This window comes from Globicephala melas, chromosome 13 (genome assembly GCF_963455315.2).
Source record: "Globicephala melas chromosome 13, mGloMel1.2, whole genome shotgun sequence".
NCBI lineage: Eukaryota > Metazoa > Chordata > Mammalia > Artiodactyla > Delphinidae > Globicephala > Globicephala melas.
In genome coordinates, this window is record NC_083326.1 from 82,571,953 (window position 1) to 82,596,132 (window position 24,180).

The window sequence follows — 24,180 nt, forward strand, 5'->3', positions numbered from 1 at the left end:
GGATTCTTAACCACTGCACCACCAAGGAAGCCCCCTTAACTCTTCTTTTAGAAATAACTTCAGAGACAGTTTATAAGTTTCACTTTATTAGTGAACCAAGGCGACAGTGACCATCTCAATACTCTTCTTTGGACTTGGCTCTTAAAACACTACTAGCTGTTTCCAAAACTTGAATCCAATAACCTCAAAAATATAATGATGTGCAGCTACTGAACACAGCAAAAATTTATCCAAGGCATATGGGCCAATTCCAACAGTTCGAAAAAGAATTCATGAATGGCTTATCACTATAATTAATGAACAACACCTCCCTAAATGAAAAAACTAAGTTCTGGTGTATTTTTTTCATCTATTTTTAAGGCAGTCACAGCACTTTATTATCCCACCTTCCAAACTATAATATTGCAACATATACCACACACACGAACCCCCAGAATCCTTTATTTACACCACTGACTGATGCCATAGTTCTAATATTTTTCAAGCCAAAAACCGTTTGTAAAATGTTCATCTCTAGAACTTAACAACTCATTTCTGAATAGTCAACAATAGCTACTGTTTTGCTCTGTACATTCTCAAATGGGAGACAGAGAGAGACCTACTTCCAAGAGCCAACTATGTAGCAGGGAGAAGAGCCCCAGGCCACAGGCAGCTCAGCTACACAGTCCCTTCTGCCTCCCTCCCCTCTCAGTGAAAGGGTTACATTTCCACCTAAAAACTGGAAGCTTTGTTGACAAACATCAACACCAGAGGAACAGTTTTTGTTGTTGTTGTTTCTGTGTAACCTACAGGTTTATTTTAAGAAGACAATAAAGCCAAGCCTGGAATAAGCAAAAATTTTGAACTAGAGTAACAGCCTCTGTTTGTGATTTAACTCCGAGATCTGATCTAAGTAACAAATATAAAAGGGCAAGATATTTATTTCAGGGAAGCAAATAACCTTAAAAGACCTATCCTCTTTGGTATTTCTTAAAAAGAAATGTGCGTTGTATTTCTTGAGAATGTCAGCTTTACTCAAAGTTGGGATTTCAGGAAGTAGGACTATTCTTCCACCCAACAAACAAATTGTCTTCTGGGACTTCCCTGGCGGTCCAGTGGTTAGGACTCTGAGCTTCCACTGCAGGGGACACGGGTTTGATCCCTAGTCCGGGAACTAAGATCCCGCAGGTCACAAGGGGTGTGGCCAAAAAAAACCTCTTCTACCCTCTATGAAGTCAAGGACAGGTACACATTTGTCTAGTGTGTTAGAAAATACAGGCATCTGGGGAGGTTTCATGAGACTAAAACAATGCCGCGACACAGAAAACGCCACAGATACTAGCTATTACTATTTCTAAGAGTCCAAGCACCCCACTTTCCTCTCAGAAAGAACCTCTCTCACGACCCATCACTGGACAGGAAATTACATACAAATCACTCTCCCATTCTAAACAAACAAATTTTCAGAGGTCAAAGATACTGTTCAAGACTATAACCTTCTCAAAACACAGAATATATGCTTACTGCGGTTATCCCTTTTAATAAGCAGTTTAATAAGCAATCACCTATCATCTGCCTCATAAAGGTAAGAACATTGAAAACATCCAGATAAAGAAAAATTTTACTTTATCTGGTTGTTAGTTTAACTGGATGTTAGTTAGTTAGGATGTTAGTTAGTTAGTAGGGAGAAAAGACCCTACTAATGAAGCCCCAGTTTGGAGGTGACGCTACTGCCACCTAACACTTTATGCAAGACACAGAGAGCAGGTACTGCTCCAGCCACCTCAGGAAACTGCCACAGTGTCATTTCAAGATGCCTCTGGGATCACTCCCCGTCTGCTAACACCCACCACCATTCAGACCCCATCCTGATAACCCTTACATGAAGAGGTCTTGCAAAGTGAATGAAAATTCAAAAGTTAAAGATTCAGTTCTATTCTCCCTGCATAAGAATATATGCTGAAGGCTTCCCTGGTGGCACAGCGGTTAAGAATCTGCCTGCCAATGCAGGGGACACGGGTTCGAGCCCTGGTCCGGGAAGATCCCACGTGCCGCAGAGCAACTAAGCCCGTGCGCCACAACTACTGAGCCCACGTGCCACAGTTACTGAAGCCCACACGCCTAGAGCCCGTGCTCCACAACAAGAGAAGCCACCGCAATGAGAAGCCCACGTGCCGCAACGAAGAGGAGCCCCCGCTCGCCGCAACTAGAGAAAGCCACGCACAGCAACGAAGACCCAATGCAGCCAAAAATAAATAAATAAATAAATTTATTTTTTAAAAATATGCTGAAAGCACAGAAATGCTTTCAATATTGAAAACTGATCTAAAGCAGTTAAATATTGTCCCCATAGATAAAACTGACTTTAAATTGGCAATTTTGAGTGTCTATGACCTACGTGTACAGGACGACTCATTTCTGAAAAGTGAACTGAAAGAGACTTATCCGACACATCTGGAAGGGAACACACCAAGCACATCTAAAAAAGCCTCCTAGTCTCAAAGAAAGTAAATGTTTTAAGACTCTAGGTCATGTGTGTTTAGGAAAATAGGGACATGTGACTGTTACAGAGGGGAAAAAATAGGGAATACATAGGACAATGCTTTAAAAAAGAGGTCTACTTCAGAAACCGGGATGTTGAGTCTCTCGAATACTGACATGCTTTTCGGGGAAAAAAGCAGTAACAACAACAAAAAGATTTTGCCCACTTCATCGCTCAACTCATGGGAATCAAACTTAGGAAAAGGGTCCAATATCTACTTAAATAAAAAACTAGGAGGGGGCCCTCCCTGGCGGTCCAGTGGTTAAAGACTCCACGCTTCTAATGCAGGGTGCACGGGTTCAATCCCTAGTCGGAGAGCTAAGATTCCCACATGCCGTGCAGCCAAAAAAAAAAAAAAAAAGGAGGGAATAATTTATCAAGTGCTTGCACCCAGCACACAGGAACACAGAGGTCCTTGAAATTTGTTTAAAGGAGGACAATCCTTAAGAAATTATATTATGTATTAACCCTCAGAGACTAGATTTCTGGATATCTGTGTGAACCAACACCTCTTCTTCCAACTTCCACTAAAACAAGTACAAAGAGCAAAACAAAGCAGGGGCTTCCGTGGTGGCGCAGTGGTTGAGAATCTGCCTGCCAATGCAGGGGACATGGGTTCGAGCCCTGGTCTGGGAAGATCCCATATGCCACAGAGCAACTAGGCCCGTGAGCCACAACTACTGAGCCTGTGCATCTGGAGCCTGTGCTCCGCAACAAGAGAGGCCACGACAGTGAGAGGCCTGCGCACCGCGACGAAGAGTGGCCCCTGCTCGCCGCAACTAGAGAAAGCCCTCGCACAGAAACGAAGACCGAACACAGCCAAACATAAATAAATAAATAAAAATTAAAAGTTAAAAAAAAAGAGCAAAACAATATATTCAAAACCAAATGGTGACAACCTCTCAATTGTGATATATCAGAATTTAGGCCTCTGGGTGATTAATTTATACCACTGACAAACCAAGTCTAATCATTCCAAATTGTGACTTGTCTAGTGCTATATATACATTTTCACAGAGCAAAAATATTATGTTTATTTGCAGGGAACGGGAAAATTGACAGCAAATTTCATAGCTGATTGAGCCACTGGTTATCTACATACCTACTCACACAGCAAAATACTTCTGCTCTACTGCTGAGTTTTCTATTTTCAAATCTCCTGCCAGAGGATACTTTAAAACAGTGATATTCTTATCATTATACATTATTTTTCAATAAAATACAGAGAGCCCAATGTCCATATCTTTACTTTTTATCTAGTGAAGTTGCAGAAAAGTCGACACAAATCTAGCAAAATGGGACAAACTGGTACCTCATGGCGTCTGCAGAATTGCACACTGTCTGCCAGGCCTCACCTCATAACCGGGCAGAAGTTGGGCAAACACTGTGAGCAATCCTGGCTGTGAGGTCACAATGCCGGCATCACAAACAGCAATTCTGATGCCTGTCCGCCTCTAGGATGCAACCTCACCACATTAAAGAAAAACCAGAAGGTTCCATAATCCTGAACCTGGAGCTGATGACCCCAAACATGCACCTTCTCCCAAGAAAGTATCCTCCCATGTAAAATTAAGCAGCATCATTCTCCACTACTGACCAGCACAGGCAATGCAGGTGAGCAGAGAAAAGCTCATCCACCTAAAGTTAAGTATCCAGCTCACCACCAGGAAGGTATTTTTATATACTTCAAGTTTGCAAGTTTTTATTTCAGTTCAGTTTCAAACACCTTTCCTTAGTATTCTGTCCTGGAAAATTAAGCTATATTTAAGAATTCTGAAAACTGAGTAGGATGTAAATCATAAACTTAAGATATCACCTTGGTCTTGCCACTCTACCACATCGCTAACTTCACCGATCCCAACATTTATTGACTAAGAGGAATAAGGATTATAATGTGTAAGCTAGAGGTTCATTTCAAAAATGCCACAAGTACAAAGCCTCACCACAGCTCCACGATAGTGTATCTTTGCTAAGAAAGTCAAAATCGCCAGATTGTTGTCATTGCTGTGGTTCCCTCCCCCCACCCCCATGAGTTCTGGAATTTTCAAGCCAGCACACAATAAGAATTAGTGACATTTTATTGTTACTTCTAAGAGGTTAAACATTCTTAAATTGGAAGGAAATGTAATAAAGGATTAACAGTAATTATCTCTAGGTGATGGGATTACTGGCAGCTTTTAATCTTTGTTTCTGAAGCAGGAAAAAAAATTTTAATGACTTTTTTGGAGCCACAGTAAAATGGGCTGCAACCAGGGAGTGAGGAAGCAGACTCTACTGTGCTATGTGCACAGGAACATGAAACCAACAGGCCAGTGTCAGCAGTGAGAAGTGGGTACCCATGGGGAGAGGCTAGGTGTTCACCAAGCCAACTTCTTTCTCTTCCAGGAGTCACAGACCTCGTTTCCCAGCTCCCTTTGCAGTTCAGGGTGACCACGTGACTGAGTCCTAGCCAATGGAATGAGAGCAGTGCCTGGGCTGTGTGCACTTCTAGGCCTCCCCCATAATATCTTCCCATTCTTGGCCCTTCCGGTGGCTTGATGGAGATGAGCAGGGCAACCTCAAAAGCATGGATGGAAGACAATGTGATCACAACTCGGAAGAAGCTTGAATCCCTGTATCACTTCTCTTCATTTCCCCCATCAGAAAATACCTACCCTGGACTTTTCCATAACTGAAAATAAACTTTCATCCATTTAAGTCATTAAAATTAATGGAGTTTGCTACAGCAGCTAGCTTTTCTTACCTAATACAGTGGCAATGAGATAAAAACTCTTGCTAAGAGCTTTGGAATCATCTCAGCTAAGTAAACTCAAACAATATTTTAGGATAAGCACCTGAGACAGAAATGCTTCACATCACAAAAAGCATAATTATATGAAAGATAAATAAACGCAGTGGTTAAGAATCCACCTGCCGGGCTTCCCTGGTGGCGCAGTGGTTGAGAGTCCGCCTGCTGATGCAGGGGACATGGGTTCGTGCCGCGGTCCGGGAAGATCCCACATGCCGCGGAGCGGCTGGGCCCGTGAGCCATGGCCGCTGAGCCTGCGCGTCCGGAGCCTGTTCTCCGCAACGGGAGAGGCCACAACAGTGAGAGGCCCGCGTACAGCAAAAAAAAAGAATCCACCTGCCAATACAGGGGACACGGGTTCAAGCCCTGGTCTGGTGAGATCCCATATGCCACGGAGCAACTAAGCCCGTGTGCCACAACTACTGAAGCCTACGCGCCTAGAGCCTGTGCTCTGCAACAAGAGAAGCCACCACAATGAGAAGCCCACGCACTGCGAGGAAGAGTAGCCCCTGCTCACCACAACTAGAGAAAGCCTGCGCACAGCAATGCAGACCCAACACAGCCAAAAATAAATAAATAAATTTATTAAAAATAAATAAATAAATGTACTGTATTTTTTTTTAAAGCAAAAAGACATTTTACTGGGACTTCCCTAGAGGTCCAGCAGTTCAGACTCCGTGCTTCCACTGCAGGGGGCGAGGGTTCGATCCCTGGTCGGGGAGCTAAGATCCTGCCTGCTGCGTGGTGCGGCCAAAAAAAACCCAGACATTTTACTGGCAAGAGCAAAATATGTTTAAACATCACATAAGTCTGACTGTATATAAGATAAGACTGATGATGAGTTGATAAGTGTTCAAGAGTTAGGTGATGGTACTACTCACTTTACTTATGTAAATGTCTGAAATTTCCCATAATAAAGTTTCTATTATAGAAGATATTTTAGTGAAATCCAAACTCCACCTTCTTCCTCACCCCTTGTAACCTAAAAAAAGCTTAAGCAGTTTACAGAAATGAGAGGTTCCTCAAAATAAGCAGTTCCCCACAACAAGCATGGTATAAATTACGTCCAAATGAAAAGAAATAATAGTCTTCATAATTCTTCTCTGATTTCCTAAGGTTTTGTTTACTTTGGTTGTTTTGTGGGTTTTGTTTACTGTTATAAAAAATGTGTTTTTTTTAAAAAAGTAGGAAGAGGGTTAGATTAGGAAATGAAACACCTGGATTCTGTCTCAGCTGGATGACCTTAAACTAGTATTTAACCCCTTCCTGGAACTCGGCACTCTCATCTATATAACCTAAGGATACTCATTACATAAGATCAGTTTCTAACTCCGTCCTTTCGTAGTTCCACTGTTTCAGATTTCAAATCCAAACTCCCTAAGTGAAAGGGCAAGGATTCACAAGTGAAAGGACTTGTGGCTCAAACTTTGCCAAAGTAAGAGTACTCTGCCATGAGGGAAGGAAGAACCACACCTGATAAGATCGGCCTCCAACGAGCGCAGAGTCTCCTGCTGCTCTCCAGCTCGGCACCGCATCCTCCGAGGCAAATCACATCTCCACATTCCCCCTCAGTCCCTTCACAGTCCATTTTGCCCCATCAGCTAAATGAAAATACTCCTCTATTTACTAAATCTGGAAATTCTATCTGGAGGCAAAGGACAGTTGAAGAATTTGCAATGAATTTAATCTGCCAGGAGAGGGAGTTTAACAGTGAGCCTCCAAAAACAAGCTGCCCCCGACTGCAGAGTGAGCACCTACCTGGATGCTCAGGTTTCTGCTCGACCCTGCTGGGTGCCCGCGAGGAGACCGGGCATCAGACAGGTTAAGTGACTTACCTGTAGACAGCTGCACTCTGAGACTTCTGAACTCCTGTCTATTTCTAAAATGTTAAAAGTCCACGCACTTTATAATAGAAAGGAAGGGAGAAAGAAGTTCTGGTTTAATGGAAAGTCTAGTTGAGAGAAAGATATTTCTGAAGCTGATTTTCAAGTCAAGCTAGAGAGAAAAACTCAAAGGCTGTGTTCTAATATCATGTTCCTGAATTTGGGAAGTTCATTCACAGCTTAATCCCCTCCCCTGAAGTCACGGTTACATAAGTGTCTGTTGCCTGCTGTGTCACTTGCTGTCCCCCACCCCCAATACAGGAGACGTCTTGTAACCTGAGCTCCTCTGCTTCAGTCACTGAAAACACTTACACAACACCCTGGTCGCTTTCCAAACCGACTTGTACTTTTACTAAGGAAAGCCAAGTTATTCCATTTTTTCCCATCTTTCAAGTTTCATTCACATTGATATTTCTGTACACACGTAAAACACAAAGTTGAAGATCATTTTCGTATTTTCTTCAATTTCTGAGTAAAACAAGGAAGGTCAAGTATTTCAACTTCACAGGATAGCAAAGCACAATCAATAAGCTGGCAGGCTTGCCTGGGGCCAAGTTAAACATAACTCATCTCCTAGGTGAACAGAGCTGACAGTCCTCGTGTGGGAACTGCACAGTCATGCCTATTTATACACCCAAGGCCCACATTCCACTGCTCCACGCGGCACCCCCCCCCCACGTGTAAGGGCTTCTGGGGGACACAGGAAATGAATGACTCTAGAAGAATACAAGCAGACACGTCGCCTCCTCAGAGGTCTTTTCTGACCGCGCTTCCTGCCCTATCTCCTCCTCAGGACTGCTCTAGCCACCGTGCAGTCGGCTATAATTGAATGATGAATCATACTCACTCCTGTTTGGTTTGCACATCACCCTATGACTAAGTTTCTCCTGGTTGGGGATGAAATTTGCCTCTGAATCCAACGGGCGTAAAAAAAGTATCTGATACTCAGCAAGAGTTCAAAAAAGTCCTGAACTGACTCAACAAAACAAGAACCCCCAAAATGATGCAATTTCCAAACTAAAGCATCATCTTCTACGCATTTGATGAAGGTGACAATATTATAAGGTTTCCCAAGCCTGGAACCTCCTTTAAAAAGTAGGCCAATGAGGCTATGGGCAAACTGTTCAATTACCACCTCCAGTGAATGCTATGTAAGAGCTGTAAGTCTCTAAAATTAGATTACCTTTGTTGACACAGAGATACTTGCTCTGTCCAACAGAAATACAATGCGAGGCAAATGTGTAATTTTGAATTTTCTAATAACCATGTTTAAAAATTTTTTTAAAACCAGGTGAAATTAATAAACTACTTTTGTTAACCAAATATTGATATATGCAAAATGTTACTTCAAATGTAATCAATATAAAATTATTAATAAGCTATTTTTACATTTTTTTTCCTATTCGGTTTTTGAAATGCAGTTGTGTATTTTATACTCAGATCTCAACTTGGACTTGCCAATAGCCATATGTGGCTTATGGCTACTGTACTGGACGGTGCAGCTCTAGAACATACGCTTAAGGTAGCTTATAAGGTAGCTCTCCTCTTGACATCGATAATGAACTTGCCAATCAGATACCCCAAGTCCCCGTGGGTATGCAACATTCGTCTTTCCTATCTCATTACAACACACAGGTGAGGGAAAGGAAAAAATGTATAAACTCTTTTTTTTTTTTTTTTCTGTACGCGGGCCTCTCACTGTTGTGGCCTCTCCCGTTGCGGAGCACACGCTCCGCAGCCATGGCTCACGGGCCTAGCCGCTCCGCGGCATGTGCGATCTTCCCGGACCGGGGCACGAGCCCGTGTCCCCTGCATCGGCAGGCGGACTCTCAACCACTGCGCCACCAGGGAAGCCCAAAATGTGTAAACTCTTGAATGTAAAACTGAATAATTTAATTGTTCTTAAGATAAAAAAAGAAAAAATAACATTTCTAGTAAGAGGACCTGTTTTTTTTTTAATTTTTTTTTTTTGTAAGAGGACCTTTAAAATATCTATTTGACAGGGATACATGATGTACAAAGAAGCCCTGCTTATAGCACAAGGCACTGCCCAGTAAAACTGATAGCTCAATGCAAACAGTTTGAAAACACACCCATACAAAACTCAAAGCAAAGTACAGAGATTAAATTACAGATGAAAATTTAATAAGTGTGTCTCAAGACACAAGAAAGGAATCTGAGAGGTAGTGACTGGCAGATTTAAGGGCGATGTAGCAGGAGGCAGCGTTTCAAGCACGAAGAGGGGCATGAAAGCATCGTTCTACTGCAGTGGCATCACGCTCAGCTACTTCTGGCTTTCTGATTGCAGAAAACCAACATGGAGTCAAGGAAGGGTGAAAATAAGAACATGTGGAAAGACAGGCCTGGAGACTGGGGGGAAAACTATAGGAGAGAAGGAGGGGCTCAGGATGAAACTGCACTGTCATTTATTCATTTCTTACTAATTTGTTATTTTTTTCCCCCAAACTTTAGTAAATTGGCTTTGACTTAGAAACAGTCTAATGGCTAGAGTTTAAAATATAAGACCCAGGGAAGAAAAGCAATGTCCCAAGTTTGAACATCTGGGATACATGTCAGTCTACTTAATGGAGACACAGAACACTCCTTGGGGGATGAAGAGGGGAGCATCTCCTCCAGGGCGAGGGCTCAGTGTGAGGGAACGATGATGAGTGACGTGAAGCCACCTAAGGTCAGCCTAAGGTCCGGGTCTCCCAGAAGCTTTGCCCCTTGAACACAGAAAATGTGTGTGATGTCACAAACACAGTTTAGGGCACAGGCCACCAAAGAGCCACTGCTTCAAGTTAGTGTGATACCAAGTGAGATAAACTAAAGTGAAGAGTGAGCAGGGAATTGGAGCCATTTGGTTTTAGCAGCAACTAAGTGGTTGGCTTAAAGGGTAAAAAGCGAGAGGTAAGTCTGCTGAGGCTGGCTGATGACAGAGAGGGAAAATCCAGACGGCCCCTCTGTTTCTTTATTCCACCATCTTCAGCAGAGCATTCCAATACTCAGGAATAACGGAGAGATTAGCCAGGGGAAAAGGTCATACAGCCCTCTCAGAAATAAACATACACAAGAAGTGAAAGAGAGAAAATGAGAGACTCCATCTTCCAGAGAGGTGACTGTCCTTCTGCGTGCTATGCCTAAAAGGGTGGGGCAGTGTGTCAAATTTGTTCAGGAGGCCAGGGCATCTGGAAACAGTGGTGTTCTTAAGAGAATACCATGAAATACTCAGATACAGTACAAAGTCTAAAACATCTAAATGTACCCATAGCAGCGGAAGACTAAGACAAACTAAGAAGCCCTATACAAGGTGAAAAATGAAATTAAGAAAACCACTGTTCATTATTTAATTTCTTGTATACACTGGAAAAAGCAGCATCTCAGTCTAGCCTAAAGATTACTAGCATTCTCCAACAATCACCTGGCTAAAGAAACAGAACCTTCTAAGGACTGAAAGTTGCCTGATATCTCTCTCACAACTCATTCACGTTATTTTGGTACTGCTTTTGATAAATTTATAGTTAATCCACAAGCTGAAGACAGAGCTAGCAATAATTGATATTCCTGGAGTGCTAAGTTTATACTTTTCAGAAATCATTACAAAGCATGACACAAGGGCTTCCCTGGTGGCGCAGTGGTTGAGAGTCCGCCTGCCGATGCAGGGGACACGGGTTCGTGCCCTGGTCCGGGAAGATCCCACATGCCGCGGAGCGGCTGGTCCCGTGAGCCATGGCCGCTGAGCCTGTGCTCCGCAGCGGGAGGGGCCGCGACGGTGAGAGGCCCGCTTACCGCAAAAAAAAAAAAAAAAAAAAAAAAAGAGAGAGAGAAGCCCACATTTAGACACTAAAGGGCGATACAGCCAGGAAGGGTCAGAAAATGAATTGGCTCAATTCAAATGGTACTACAAGGAAGTTGCACTTCCAATGTCTAACTGGTAGAGCCCTTACAGGGCAATTTATAAAGTCAGTGTTCGTCTGAGAATATCACACAATATTCTCAAAGTGTTCATTTGAGCATATCACACAATAAGGTGCTGAAGGTAAACAGAAAGTTTTACATCTTTCCATCAAAGTCAGAAGTAGAATGTTAAATGATTAAAGACTCAGTTTAGGATGTTTGCCAAATAAAGTCAGAATTGGATGTCAACAGAGAGACATAACCCCTTGAAAAATTATTCTGTGCTCGAAAATCATATGTTTTTAAAACTTGACGTGTATATGACACAGTACCGAATACAAGCCGTACCCACAGTTTCGAAGTCTACAGCAGTTTTTAAAAGGAGGGGGAGGGTGCCAAAACCCAACCAAAGCAAAAGGAGCTGGAGCATTCGGCAAGTTCTTCAAGATGGAACACTGAGCCATGATGCATCGGCCTGCCATTATGAGTGTCTTTGTACAGCTCAGTTTGAGTGAAGGTTTATTTTCTGTTCCTGTTACTTAGATAAGCAGATAACAAGCAGCCTCCCAAAGTTCCTCCATCTGCAAAAGAGTTCTTTTTAAAAGGAGGGGAGGACTTCCGTGGTGGTGCAGTGGTTGAGAGTCCGCCTGCCGATGCAGGGGACACGGGTTCGTGCCCCGGTCCGGGAAGATCCCACATGCCGTGGAGCGGCCGGGCCTGTGAGCCATGGCCGCTGAGCCTGCGCGTCCAGAGGCTGTGCTCTGCACCGGGAGAGGCCACAACAGTGAGAGGCCCGCGTACCGCAAAAAAAAAAAAAAAAAAAAGGAGGGGAATGTAAAGCTGAGCTATTCTGCTCATTTACACAAGTTTTGACAAAATTCCTGTGACTTTGTAAGTCTAATACCACCAGCTTAGAGACGGGATCTTGAAAGGAACTGAAATTACTAGGCCTGGTTAGTATCTCCCAGAAGAACTTAATAGGTCAGCAGCAGTCAATTATACTAATATGTAAAAAGGAGCAAATGTGCTTAATATAGCATCATAAAATTTTAGAATCAGAAGAGACCTGCAATCTAGTTCAACTTCCTCATTTTACCACTGAGGAAACTGATTCTAAAAAGTGAAATCACTTGTTAAGGTCACAGTTACTTAAGAGTCTAGGACTTAAACCCCAGTCCCCAGTTTAAAGACTCCTGACGCTAAACAATACTGATGAATAAAAGTTTCTGATCTGTTATAAACAGCAGTGAGATGAGTCAATCTCAAGGCAAGTTAAAACTCGTTTCCCTTTCCAGTCTTCACAAAGGAATAAAAGTAAAGCATATTTTCGCTTGCCCTGAGACAGCCACACACTGCCCATACCAAAAGCAAACACTTCGCAACTGTTTGTTCTGATGGGGGGGGGCGGGAGGGCACAAAGACAACACAAAGAAGAATCAATGACTTCCTTACTGGGTTTTTTTGCCTCTTTATAAAAATTTTCTTGCTTTTACTTTGCAAATGAGCAAGTTTAATGGTTGCAGGTCGGGAATTCCCTGGCGATCCAGTGACTAGGGCTCGGCCCTCTCAATGCCAGGGCCTGAGTTCAATCCCTGGTCAGGGGACTAACACCCCACAAGCCACATAGTGTGGCCAAAAAAGAAAAATAAAATAGTTGCAGGTCTTTAGAGCAAATGGAAAAAACAACCACATTTCTGTTTTCACAATACTGAAGGATACTCGGCTACTTCGAATTTATTCATAAGTCCCTACGACAGTTTTCCGTACAACCACCCTAGATGCTGTCAAAGGAGACTAGGAATTGTTTCATTTGGATCTTAACACCCAACTTCATTGTTGGTTATTTTTTACCTGTTTAGGTAATCTTCTACACAGACACACAGCTAGTTCTATCAGACCTTAGAAAGAAAGAAACCCCTTTTAATTAAACTGTGGGAAACAAAACTGACAAATATACCAAAGGGCCTGAGGTTTAGCAAGGTACAAGTTCTGACATGGGGAGCGAGAGTTCCTTTTCCATGCTGGATATTTAGCTCCTCATAAATTCAAGTTCTTCAGGGAAAGCTGTTCATTAAAAATGTGCCCTTTAGGGCTTCCCTGGTGGCGCAGTGGTTGAGAATCTGCCTGCCAATGCAGGGGACGCGGGTTTGAGCCCTGGTCTGGGAAGATCCCACATGCCGCAGAGCAACTAGGCCCGTGAGCCACAACTACTGAGCCTGTGCGTCTGGAGCCTGTGCTCCGCAACAAGAGAGGCCGCGACAGTGAGAGGCCCGTGCACCGCGATGAAGAGTGGCCCCCGCTCGCCGCAACTAGAGAAAGCCCGCGCACAGAAACAAAGACCCAACGCAGCCAAAAATAAATAAATAAATAAAATATTTTTTAAAAATGTGCCCTTCAATAGTGGCAAGACGTTCCTCCTCAAATTAACTTTCTAAAACATGACAGAAAAAAGGTTTTCATTTCCCAGACTAGTAGAAGTGGGGTTTTCCCCCATTCTGACTTAAATGAAAGAAGAAAATTGAGGTGCTGAACCCCGACTTCCTTTAGGGATGGGAGGGCGGGAAGACGCAAGGGATTAAAGGGAAGGGGAGAGAAGAGTTCTGACACTTAGTTTTACAGACATTAATTCATTTAATAGTCACGACAGCTATGTGAAATAGTTATTATCCCCAATTTAGAGATGAGAAAACTAAGCTCCAGAAGGTTAAGCAGTTTGTACAGGATCTTCCATAAAGTAACATAGCTGGGATTTGCTGTCAGGCAAGGACTGAAGTCTTGCCCTTAACCTTACTTCCGTTAACAGCTCTGGGTTCTCCAAGAGCAGAATGCATGCCTGTTTTACTGAACTTTGTATCTCCAACAGCTGAGCTAGTGCCTCGCAACAGCAGGTGCTCAAAAATGCCTGATGAATGTATGAATTAAAAGATAATTGGTAGGACTCCCCTGGTGGTGCAGTGGTTAAGAATCTGCCTGCCAATGCAGGGGACATGGGTTCGAGCCCTGGTCCAGGAAGATCCCACATACCGCGGAGCAACTAAGCCTGTGCGCCACAACTACTGAGCCTGCACTCTAGAGCCCTCAAGCCATAACTACTGAGCCCACGTGCCGCAGCTACTGAAGCCTGCGCGCCTAGAGCCCGTGCTCTGCAGCAAGGGAAGCCACTACAATAAGAAGCCCGCATACCACAATGAAGAGTAGCCCCCACTCACCGCAACTAGAGAAAGCCTGCGTGTAGCAACAAAGACCCAACACAGCCAAAAATAAATAAATCAATAAATTTTTTTAAAAAAAGATAATTGGTAAATTCAGCAACCAAAAAAAACTCAACTCAAAACTCTGCAAAGAACTTGAATAGACATTTCTTCAAAGATACAAAAATGGCCAATAAACACATGAAAAGATGATCAACATCACTAATCATTAGAGAAATGCATATCAAAACTACACTGAGGGCTTCCCTGGTGGCACAGTGGTTGAGAGTCCGCCTGCCGATGCAGGGGACACAGGTTCGTGCCCCAGTGCGGGAAGATCCCACATGCCGCGGAGCGGCTGAGCCCGTGAGCCATGGCCGCTGAGCCTGCGCGCCCGGAGCCTGTGCCCCGCAACGGGAGAGGCCACAGCAGTGAGAGGCCCGCATACAGCAAAAAAAAAAAAAAAAACTACACTGAAATAAGACCTCACACCCATTAAGATGGCTACTATAAAAAAGAAAAGAAAAAGTGTTGGCAATGATATGGAGAAACTGGAACCCTTGTACACTGTTGATAGGAATATAAAATGGTACAGCCTCTGTGGAAAACACTCTAGTGGTTCTTCAAAAAATTATGAATTACCATATGATCCAGTAATTCCACTTCTGGGTATATAACCAAAAGAACTGAAAGCAGGGTCTCGAAGCAATAGTTATACACTCATGTTCACAGCGTCACTATTCACAATAGCTAACATGTGGAAGCAACCCAAGTGTCCACTGAGAGGTGAATGGATAAGCAAGATGTGGTGTAACCATACAAATGGAGTATTATGCAGCCTTAAAAAGGAAGGAAATTCTGACACATGCTACAACAAGGATGAACCTTGAGGACATTATGTTAAGTGAAATAAGCCAGTTACAAAAAGACAAATACCATATGATTCCATTTATATCAGGTATTTAAGAGTAGTCAAAATCATAGAGACAGAAAGTAGAATGGTGGCTGCCAGGGGCTGAAGGAGGGAGGAATGAGGAGTTACTGTTTAATGGGTAAAGAACTTCAGTTTTGTAAGATAAGAAGAATTCTGGAGATGGAGGGTGGTGATGGCTGCACAACAACGTGAATGTCCTTAATGCCACTGAACGGTACACTTAAAAATGGTTAAGATGGTAAATTTTGTTATGTATGTTTTACCACAATAAAAACAATTTTAAAGAAAATAACTGGGGACTTCCCTGGTGGCTCAGTGGTTAAGAATCCACCTGCCAATGCAGGGGACATGGGTTCAAGTCCTGGTCCGGGAAGATCCCACATGCCGCAGAGCAACTAAGCCCATGGACCACAACTACTGAAGCCTGCATGCCTGGAGCCCATGCTCCACAATAAGAGAAATCACCACAATGAGAAGCCCACACACCACAGCGAAGAGTAGCCCCCGCTCACTGCAACTAAAGAAAGCTCGCGCACAGCAACGAAGACCCAACGCAGCCGAAAAATAAATAAATTAAAAAAAAAAAAAAGATAACCGGTATGCCTTTGTACGCCCTTTTTATCCTAAATGGTAACATACTATTTTTCTGCGGTTTGCTTTTATACTTAATATTTTAAAGGGAAAAAAATGATAACTGGGATATTTTCCAAAGAAGCCGTACAATGACAACTAAGCACATGAAAAGGTACTCAATCACTAGCCATCAGGTAAATGCAAATCACATCACAATGAGATATCACACTTCATCCTCACTAGGATGCCTGTAACCAAAAAGATAATAACAAGTGTTGATGACGATGTGGGAAAACTGGAATCTCGCTCATTGCTGGCAGTACAACCACTTTGGAAAACAGTTTTTCAGTTCCTCAAAAGGTAGGGTTCCCACATGATCCAGCAATTCTATTCCTAGGTGTGTACCTAAGATGAATGAAAACATATGTCCACACAAAAACTAATACACATATGTTCACAGCTGCATTATTCCTAACAGGAAAAAGTAGAGACAACCCAAATGTCTATCAGCTGATGAACAAACAAAATGTGGTATATCCACACAGTGGAATGTGATTCAACCATAAAAAGGAATGAAGCAGCATTGATATGCTAAAACATGGATGAAGCTTGAAAACATTTTGCTAAGTGAAGTCAGTCACACTGTATGATTCCATTTGTATGAAATGTCCCGAATAGGCAAATCTCTAGAGATAGAGAGTAGGGGTTGGGAGAGTAAGGAGGAAATGAGGAGTGACTATTAGTGGGTACAGGGCTCCTTTTTGGTGTGAAGAAAATATTCTAAAACTGAGCGTGGTGATGGCTGCACAACTCTATGCAAAAAAGATAACTGGGGGAAAAAAAGATAATTGGTATACCCAGAAGTTTTCCTATTTACCACCTACAACCAGAAATTTTTGACCAAACATCATAAAAAAAAACTTGCCAAAAAACTTAATGATTATAAAGTGCTAGAGACCAGTAAGAGGGACTCCTTCTCAGGACAGGGAAGCCTTTGCCTGATATAAACCCAGACATCTTAGCTCTATTTCCTGTTACCTGCCCTCAAACTTCAGAGCAGTAGACTGTCTGCTATCATCTCAACACACTACCTTTATGCCTTTGCTCAATCCGGCCTAGAATGTCTTCTCTAACCCACCCCTGCCTAGACACCCTCCGTCTCCATCAATGCCAAACACAAGAGCTAATTCCCACTTCGGAAGCTTCCTTAATCCCCTCTCACACACACACACCCATGCCAAGAGAGCGGACCCTCTTCCAGGGCCCCAGCACGTCTCCGCCTTAGCCTCCACCTGGCCCACAGTTAGCTGTCTCACCTAGTGAGACAGAGTCTTTGCAGCACTCAACAAATGTTTGATAAATCGGTATTTCTGGGGTATTCGCCCACCCCACAGGACACTCTCTATTGGTCACATTCATCTGAAAAGCTTTACTAAAAATGTAACCATTCGCAAAATAAGCCAGGTGACTCACAGGCAACTAGTGATCCCGGACTAGTCTTTCCTCTGTCTCCTCGGTCTCTTTGGTATTTGAAAGCGCCGACTCCCTTAGCACTATGACTATCACCGAATCCCTACATTAACAGAGTAACCCCAGCAGGTGGATAGGGCAGGTGTTACCCCACTTGACAGAGTGAGAAGCAGACTGAGAGAGGTCAAGCAACTTGCCCAACTTCACATGACTCATGGAGTTGGGGCTGAAGCAAATCCAGGACCTCAAACTTCTTCTCTTTTTTTTCTTTTTTGGCCGAGCTGCGTGGCATGCGGAATCTCAGTTCCCGGACCAGGGATGGAACCCATGCCCCCTGCATTGGAATCGTGGAGTCTTTACCTCTGGACCGCCAGGGAAGTCCCTCAAACTTCTTAACAGTAGTTCTGATTCCCCATGTTGGTTTACCCAGAATATTTCCAGTGAAAATATTACACTTTTAATTACTTCAAAATAGAAATATAGATCCAGCCATAAATATATTTTTTTAAGTATAAAGAAAAAAAGATTAGAAGGACATACTCTAGAACACTGAAATAATCTTCTCTGAGAAATAGGATTATGGATAATTTGCTTTTTTCTGTGTTTTTTAATATGTGTGCTTTATATCTTACGCATTGAAACCACATATTATAGGATAACCAATATATGTTATTAAAATGTAAGAGCCCTTGTAAAACTGGTACATAAGGGGAAAATAAACCTGAGAACCTAAAAAAGTAACAACTTCACTAGAAAAAATTTTCTAAAATCTGAATCTGACTCTGATACTAGATTCTCAGTGTCACAACCGAAGCAAGCCACGTATACCTTACAACAGAAATTAGCAATACTTTTTTCCAGTCACCCATGTGTGAAAGAAACTTAGTGATAAAAGTTTTCTTTCACTTAAGCTGTAAAAGAAAAAAAAATTACCCTGCCTATAAAGTTTATTTTTCTATAGTGTGGAAAAGAGAAGTCTAAATAGGTTACTTCCTGCCTTACGATATTAGAAGGCAATGTCTCCAGTAAGAAATCATTCTATGGAGGAAACCAGATAAAGAGAGAAGGCAGGAGATAAAATGATTTGATTGAAAGATTTTTAGGGAAATTTCCCTAATATCTCTTATTTTTCCTGAGAAGACAGGGAAAAATTATGCCAAATATTTCAGCGCACTACTTGACCAGGGATCTGTAGAATCAGGAAAAAAAAAAAACTCATTAAAGTTGTCTTCCCTTTTACAACAAACACAAATGTTGGATGATTTGCACCTCCTGAACATCCGGATCTTCAGGCCTTTAACTTCAGAGAAGATACAGTAAATCAAGGACTCGGCAATTTTAAGAGTAAAAAATGGGCAGAGTTAAAACTGGGATCTAACCCAAGCTATACTTAGACATAAGTAAGCAAAGGAGAATACAAATATCAAACTACTTAATTCAAGTTAGAAGAATAATATATTAGACCTTATGCTTATATAAAACATTAGGGCAGCAAAATGTCTGTCTGTAGTCTCACTGGAATTCCTAAGAGGCAAATGAGAATACAACTCCCCGAGGAAAGAGACAGCAGAAAGGGTTCCCAACAGGGATTCTGTAATAGGAGTACTTCTTTCCTAAGATTTTGCAAAGAACACTTTTAAGATTTTGTTGCTGAACCACCATAAGACAGACAATTAAAAAACAGACTCACCCACTGAGTTAGTGCTAGTGGAATCTGTCCTTCTGGAAGTGCCAGATGGAGATTAAAAAAAAAAAAAGCTCTTTACTAATTGTGGCCAAGATTCCTTGGTACTCGGTGCCAGGGCCAGGATATTAACCCAGATGTCCTAGCCAAATTCAAGGTTGGTTAATTACAGTCTGCCAACCCACCCAAAAAAAAAAAAAAAAAAAAAAAACCAACTCCTCTGTTCCCCTGATTTGAAATCTGAAGAAGTCACTCTTGAAATTCTTGTACAGCACCATCAATATGTTTTCCCTTAAAAGTGCATTGTAATTCAAATACTGACTTAAAGCATATGGATTCCTTGAGTTCCATCTACATGGGAAACATATACTATGCATATTAAAAATATATAAGATGCTATATTAGTTTAAAGCCTGCCTAAACAGTTCTCTAAAAAATTCATATTCAGAGTAATACTGTCACTGCCTTCCAATTAAGATTGAAGAGACTTAAATAAAAGTTTATATTAAACACAGATTTTGAACCATGAAGCTTTTAAGACTAAAAAGGAAGGCTTTACTGCCAGGAGCACAATTCCAGGAAAAAGCTATATTTGCAAATGTCAGTTACAAGGCCTCCCAGGGTTGAGCAAAAATCCTGCATACAAACAGGAAAGTATACACTTAACAGCAAGTCTGAACATCAAGTACTGGTCTGGCCTTTCTGCCAGCCACTTACTCAAGGTTCCACTGCCAACATATTCTGTGCATTGCTTAAAATAATATAAACTATGTTCAATTTCTAGCTCTGTATTCACTGGCTGTGCGGCCTTTTAGGGAAGTTAGTGAAATTCTTTAAGCCTTACTTCCCCCATCTTTAACTTTTTCTTCATCAAAATCACTAATAACATGGCACAAAATTCTTCATCTTTCACTATTTTAAAATATTTTAATACATATTTTAAGGGCTACAACCTGCATGGCCTTAAATTATCTGTCTCCTCCCAAGCTCCCACCTCAGGACCCTTGTCCTTGCTGTTACCCCTTCTTAGCATGCTCTTCCCTCTGGGATCTACATTCCCTCACTTATTCTGGATCTTTATTTAAAAGTCATTTTCTCAGCTAGGTCTCTTCTTATCACCCTATCTAAAATTTCCATTACCCTAACTCTTGTCCCCCAAACTTCATATTCCCCCTTTCCTGATTTATTTTTCCTTACCATGTACCACTCTCCAACATTTTTAATATGGTTATTGTCTGCCTCCCCTACTTGAAGGGGAGTTTCAAGAGAGCAGGGATTTCTGTCTGTTTTATTTACTGTTGTATCACCAGCACCCGGCACACAGTAGGTACTCAATAAATATTTGTTGAGTGAATACCAAATGAGACCCTAAGTACTGCCCACATATAAGTACACCATAGCCCCACAAGCTCCCTTTGGGAAGACTCCCACAGATTTCAAAATTACTGAAAAGAACTACTGGTTTGCAATGATTAGTAAACAACAGTGTCCATTCTTTATATAAGAGAAAAACACTCAACCTCTCACCTCATTTGTACAAGGAAGAGAGGGAAAGAAGCTGATAATTCAGATAAAGTGGAAAATTATATGAGGTGAAAAGTCTCACTTTAGTTAACACTGCACGAAGTCTTCTTTTAATGTTAACAAATACTAAGCCGTCTTCCTGTGACTTTACTACACTACTTTCAGTTTTTTTCTTTAGCTTTAACTTCTATAAAGCCAGTCCTGAAACTTATGGACCTCATATTTTCAATTAACTAAATAATAAGTATTTACTGAGCACATGGGACTCTGCAGAATTCTGTAGAGGGTGCTATAAAGTGAAATACAAGGTCCTTGATAGATAGACAGATATACACACACATATCATTGAGATATATACACACATACACACACACACACACACACACACACACATTGGGAAGAACAGAAAATACATCTGTAAAAAACAATGAAGAACATCTGGCAGCCAATATGTGACAAATTCAAATGTGCCTACCTTTGTATGGAGTATAAGAGGCCCAAGTCATCTCTTACACACCCATGAGTTGGGTTTGGAATCCCAAAAGAGACAGCACGTAAAAGCAAGAGTCAAACATGACTGACTTAATGAGTCACATAGCACGCGACAGACTCAACGTTAGACACTAGGCTAAAAAAAAAAAAATTTAAAGTAAGTAAGAGAAGCACCAAATTCTAAACTCCTAAAGAACAGAAACCAGATCTGCCTACGTCATACTGAAGCACAATTAGGAGTTTAAGCAATTGCTGAAAAAAAGAGGGAAGGGCCGATCTTTATCTTTAGACAAAATACCTTTGCAAGGTCCACCCAGTTCCGTTTTTTACCCTTTTAAACAATGCCTAGTGGGAAGCCTAAGCTGTACTTTACCACTTTCTCTGAACCTCAAAAACCTAGGATAAGCTCTTGGCCAAGCAATCACCCACTTTCTTTGCTTTAAAAAGGGCCAGCCACAGGCTTCCCTAGTGGCGCAGTGGTTGAGAGTCCGCCTGCCGATGCAGGGGACACGGGTTCGTGCCCCGGTCCGGGAAGATCCCACATGCCGAGGAGCGGCTGGGCCCGTGAGCCATGGCCGCTGAGCCTGTGCATCCGGAGCCCGTGCTCAGCAACGGGAGAGGCCACAGCAGTGAGAGGCCCGCGCACCGCAAAAAAGTAAATAAATAAATAAAAATTAAAAGGGCCAGACTTGGGCTTCCCTGGTGGCGCAGTGGTTAAGAATCCCCCTGCCAACATAGGAGACACGGGTTCGAGCCCTGGTCCGGGAAGATCCCACATGTCGCGGAGCAACTAAGTCTGTGCGCCACAACTACTGAGCCCGCATGCCACAACTAGAAGCCACCGCAGTGAGAAGCCCGCACACCGCGCAGCAACGAAGACCCAAGGCAACCAAAAATATGTAAGTTTTTTTAAAAAAGACCCTATAAAAAGGGCCAGCCTTGCTCCTTGCCAGAGAGGCACTATACTAATTTAATTACTCAGCACCTGGAGTCAGAATACCTGAGCTCAAATCCTGACACCACCACTTATCAGCTGTGTGACCCTGAGCAAGGTTCCTGACCTTTCTACGTCTCCTCTGTAAAATGGGGATAATAACAGCACCATCACTGGGTTAGGTTAATTAATGAGATAAAACATATAAGAGACTTGCCCAGGGCATGAGCACAGGAAGCCCTCAATAAATGTTAATATTTCCAGAGAAAAATGCCCCAAAGCTGAGGAGCCACATACCTTAGGATTCTTGCAAAAGATTATCATTAAACCCAAAATTCTAACACATTTGGTCTCCGGACTTGTGCATACTATAGGTAACAGTAGTAATTAAATAAATAAAATAAAATAAAAACCAGTAACACCCACCAGAACCAGAACCATAAGAGCAGCAGCAGTAACACTAATGCTGAGCTCTTACTGGCCAGGCACTGTCCTAACCTGAAACAGGAAGAAGGCAAGGCCGCTGAATCCAACAAAAATAACAACAAAAAGCAGCATTTTCCCCACCCTCCTTCTTAAAAACGGTAATTGGCGCCCAGGTTTTGCTAAAAGCGGGTAACTGAAGATTACAGACTTAACGTGCAATTTCTTCACATCAAAGAGGTGGGGCTGGGAAGGGAGGAGGGAGGGAGTGGTGCTCGGCTCCTGCCAGATGGAAAAGCCACATGAAGTGGAGAAACAGCCGAGTTCAAGGTTTCTCCCCAGATCAAAATCAGATTTCTGAAGCACAGGACCTCCAAAGGAGGGGAATCAGAAGGCTCTGCTTTTAAAATAACCTCTGAACAAGTGTCATCTGTCTTCCGAGCCAATGCCCCGCCGAGGCAGAAGGTTCGGGTTACGCGGCAGCGGTGTTATTTCAGAAATCCCTGTCACCTCTTGTCATCCACCTTCTCCAAGAATCACAGTCCCACTCGGAGGAGGGGGTGGGGCTGGGGGACAAAAGCCACGGCCGCCCAGGCCCCAGGCCAGCAAGGCCAGCCCGCCGGCCGGCGCCCGCCACGGAGGCCACGGCCAGGTTGCCCTCCATTCCGGCTCGCGGGCACCGCGGCCAAGGGCCCGAGGCACACTCAGGTGCCCGCCGGGGCAACAGGTCCCGCCGGGCCTCGGCCCCCCGGGCGTCCGCCCCCCACAACCCCCTTCCGGGGCTGAGGAGAGCGGAGAAGGGTGCCGGGGAGGGAGCGGCGCCTGGGGCGGCGCAGGGGCAAGGAGTCCAAGCTCCATCTTGAGGCGGGCGGAGGAAGGGAAGGCCGGGCTCGGCGCTGACAGGGCCGGCCACTTTTCCGGCTCCGGGCGGAGCACCCCAGGGACCGCCGGCCTCCACGGCCATCGCCCTGGGGCTCCCTGCGGCCCCTCGGGGTCGCCCCGGCGCGCGGGACTCGGTCCCCCTCTCGGACGCCGGGCCCGGCCCCCGGCCCCGAGCCGGGCGGGCAGGAGCTGGCCGGGCGGAGCGGGAGGGGAAAGGTGAGGAGGGGACGAGGAAGGGGAGAGGGCCCGCGCCGCGCCCCGCTCACCGCTCGCCGCCGCCGCCTCGGTCGCCGCCAGTCACCGCCACCTGCCCCACTGCAGCAGCAGCAGTAGCAATAACAGCAGCCGCGCCGCCACCGCCTCCCGCCTCCCGGCTCGTCGGCTCCGGGCGGGGGATAGCGTGACGCGCCGCCGCGGGGCCGGGCGGGCACGCGCCGCCTGGAGAAGACGCCGCGGCGACTCCTCCCCGCGCGCTCGGCCGCCGCGCCCAACCCGGTCGGCCCCGCGCCCCAAACCTCGCGGCCCGCACCCCGCGGCCGGCGTCGGGCCCGAGCCCCGCACCGCCGCCTCTTTGTCTGCACCCGCCGCGGCTCGGGGGAGGCGAACCCCAGACCGCCGGCACGCCCGCCGTCCGGCCCTCAGACCCTAACGAGGACCGGGATGGGGAGGAAGGTGCTAGGGAAACCCGAGAGGCCTGGACTAAGGGGCTTCTCATCATCACGGTTAGTTCCCCATTTTCTGAAAGTGTTCCCCAAATTTGCAAGTCACACCCGATAGCTCCATTCAGTCTTGACCACACAGCCTGTTAGTTTGGAGCCGATTCCCCCCCCACCCCAAATCCCCAGGGTGAGAAACCCTTTGAAACAAGCTAGGAGGAGCTGCTCACAGCTGGTTAAGTTTAGGGAGCATCCTCTCTGCCCTCCTCGCCCTCCAGAGTGAGGAATCCCTGGGGGAAACGCTGAAAGGCGCTGCCTACAGCAAGTG

General features: G+C 44.1%; 1 protein-coding gene across 1 annotated transcript in view; it reads right to left on the bottom strand.

Moving 5' to 3' along the window:
• CLIP1 (CAP-Gly domain containing linker protein 1) overlaps positions 1-23,606 on the bottom strand; it is a 122,639-nt gene extending 99,033 nt beyond the window's left edge. The window contains 1 exon segment of the mRNA XM_060283144.1: positions 23,463-23,606. The gene's annotated coding sequence lies outside the window, so the exon portion shown is untranslated.
• Between the last annotated feature and the right edge of the window lie 574 nt (positions 23,607-24,180).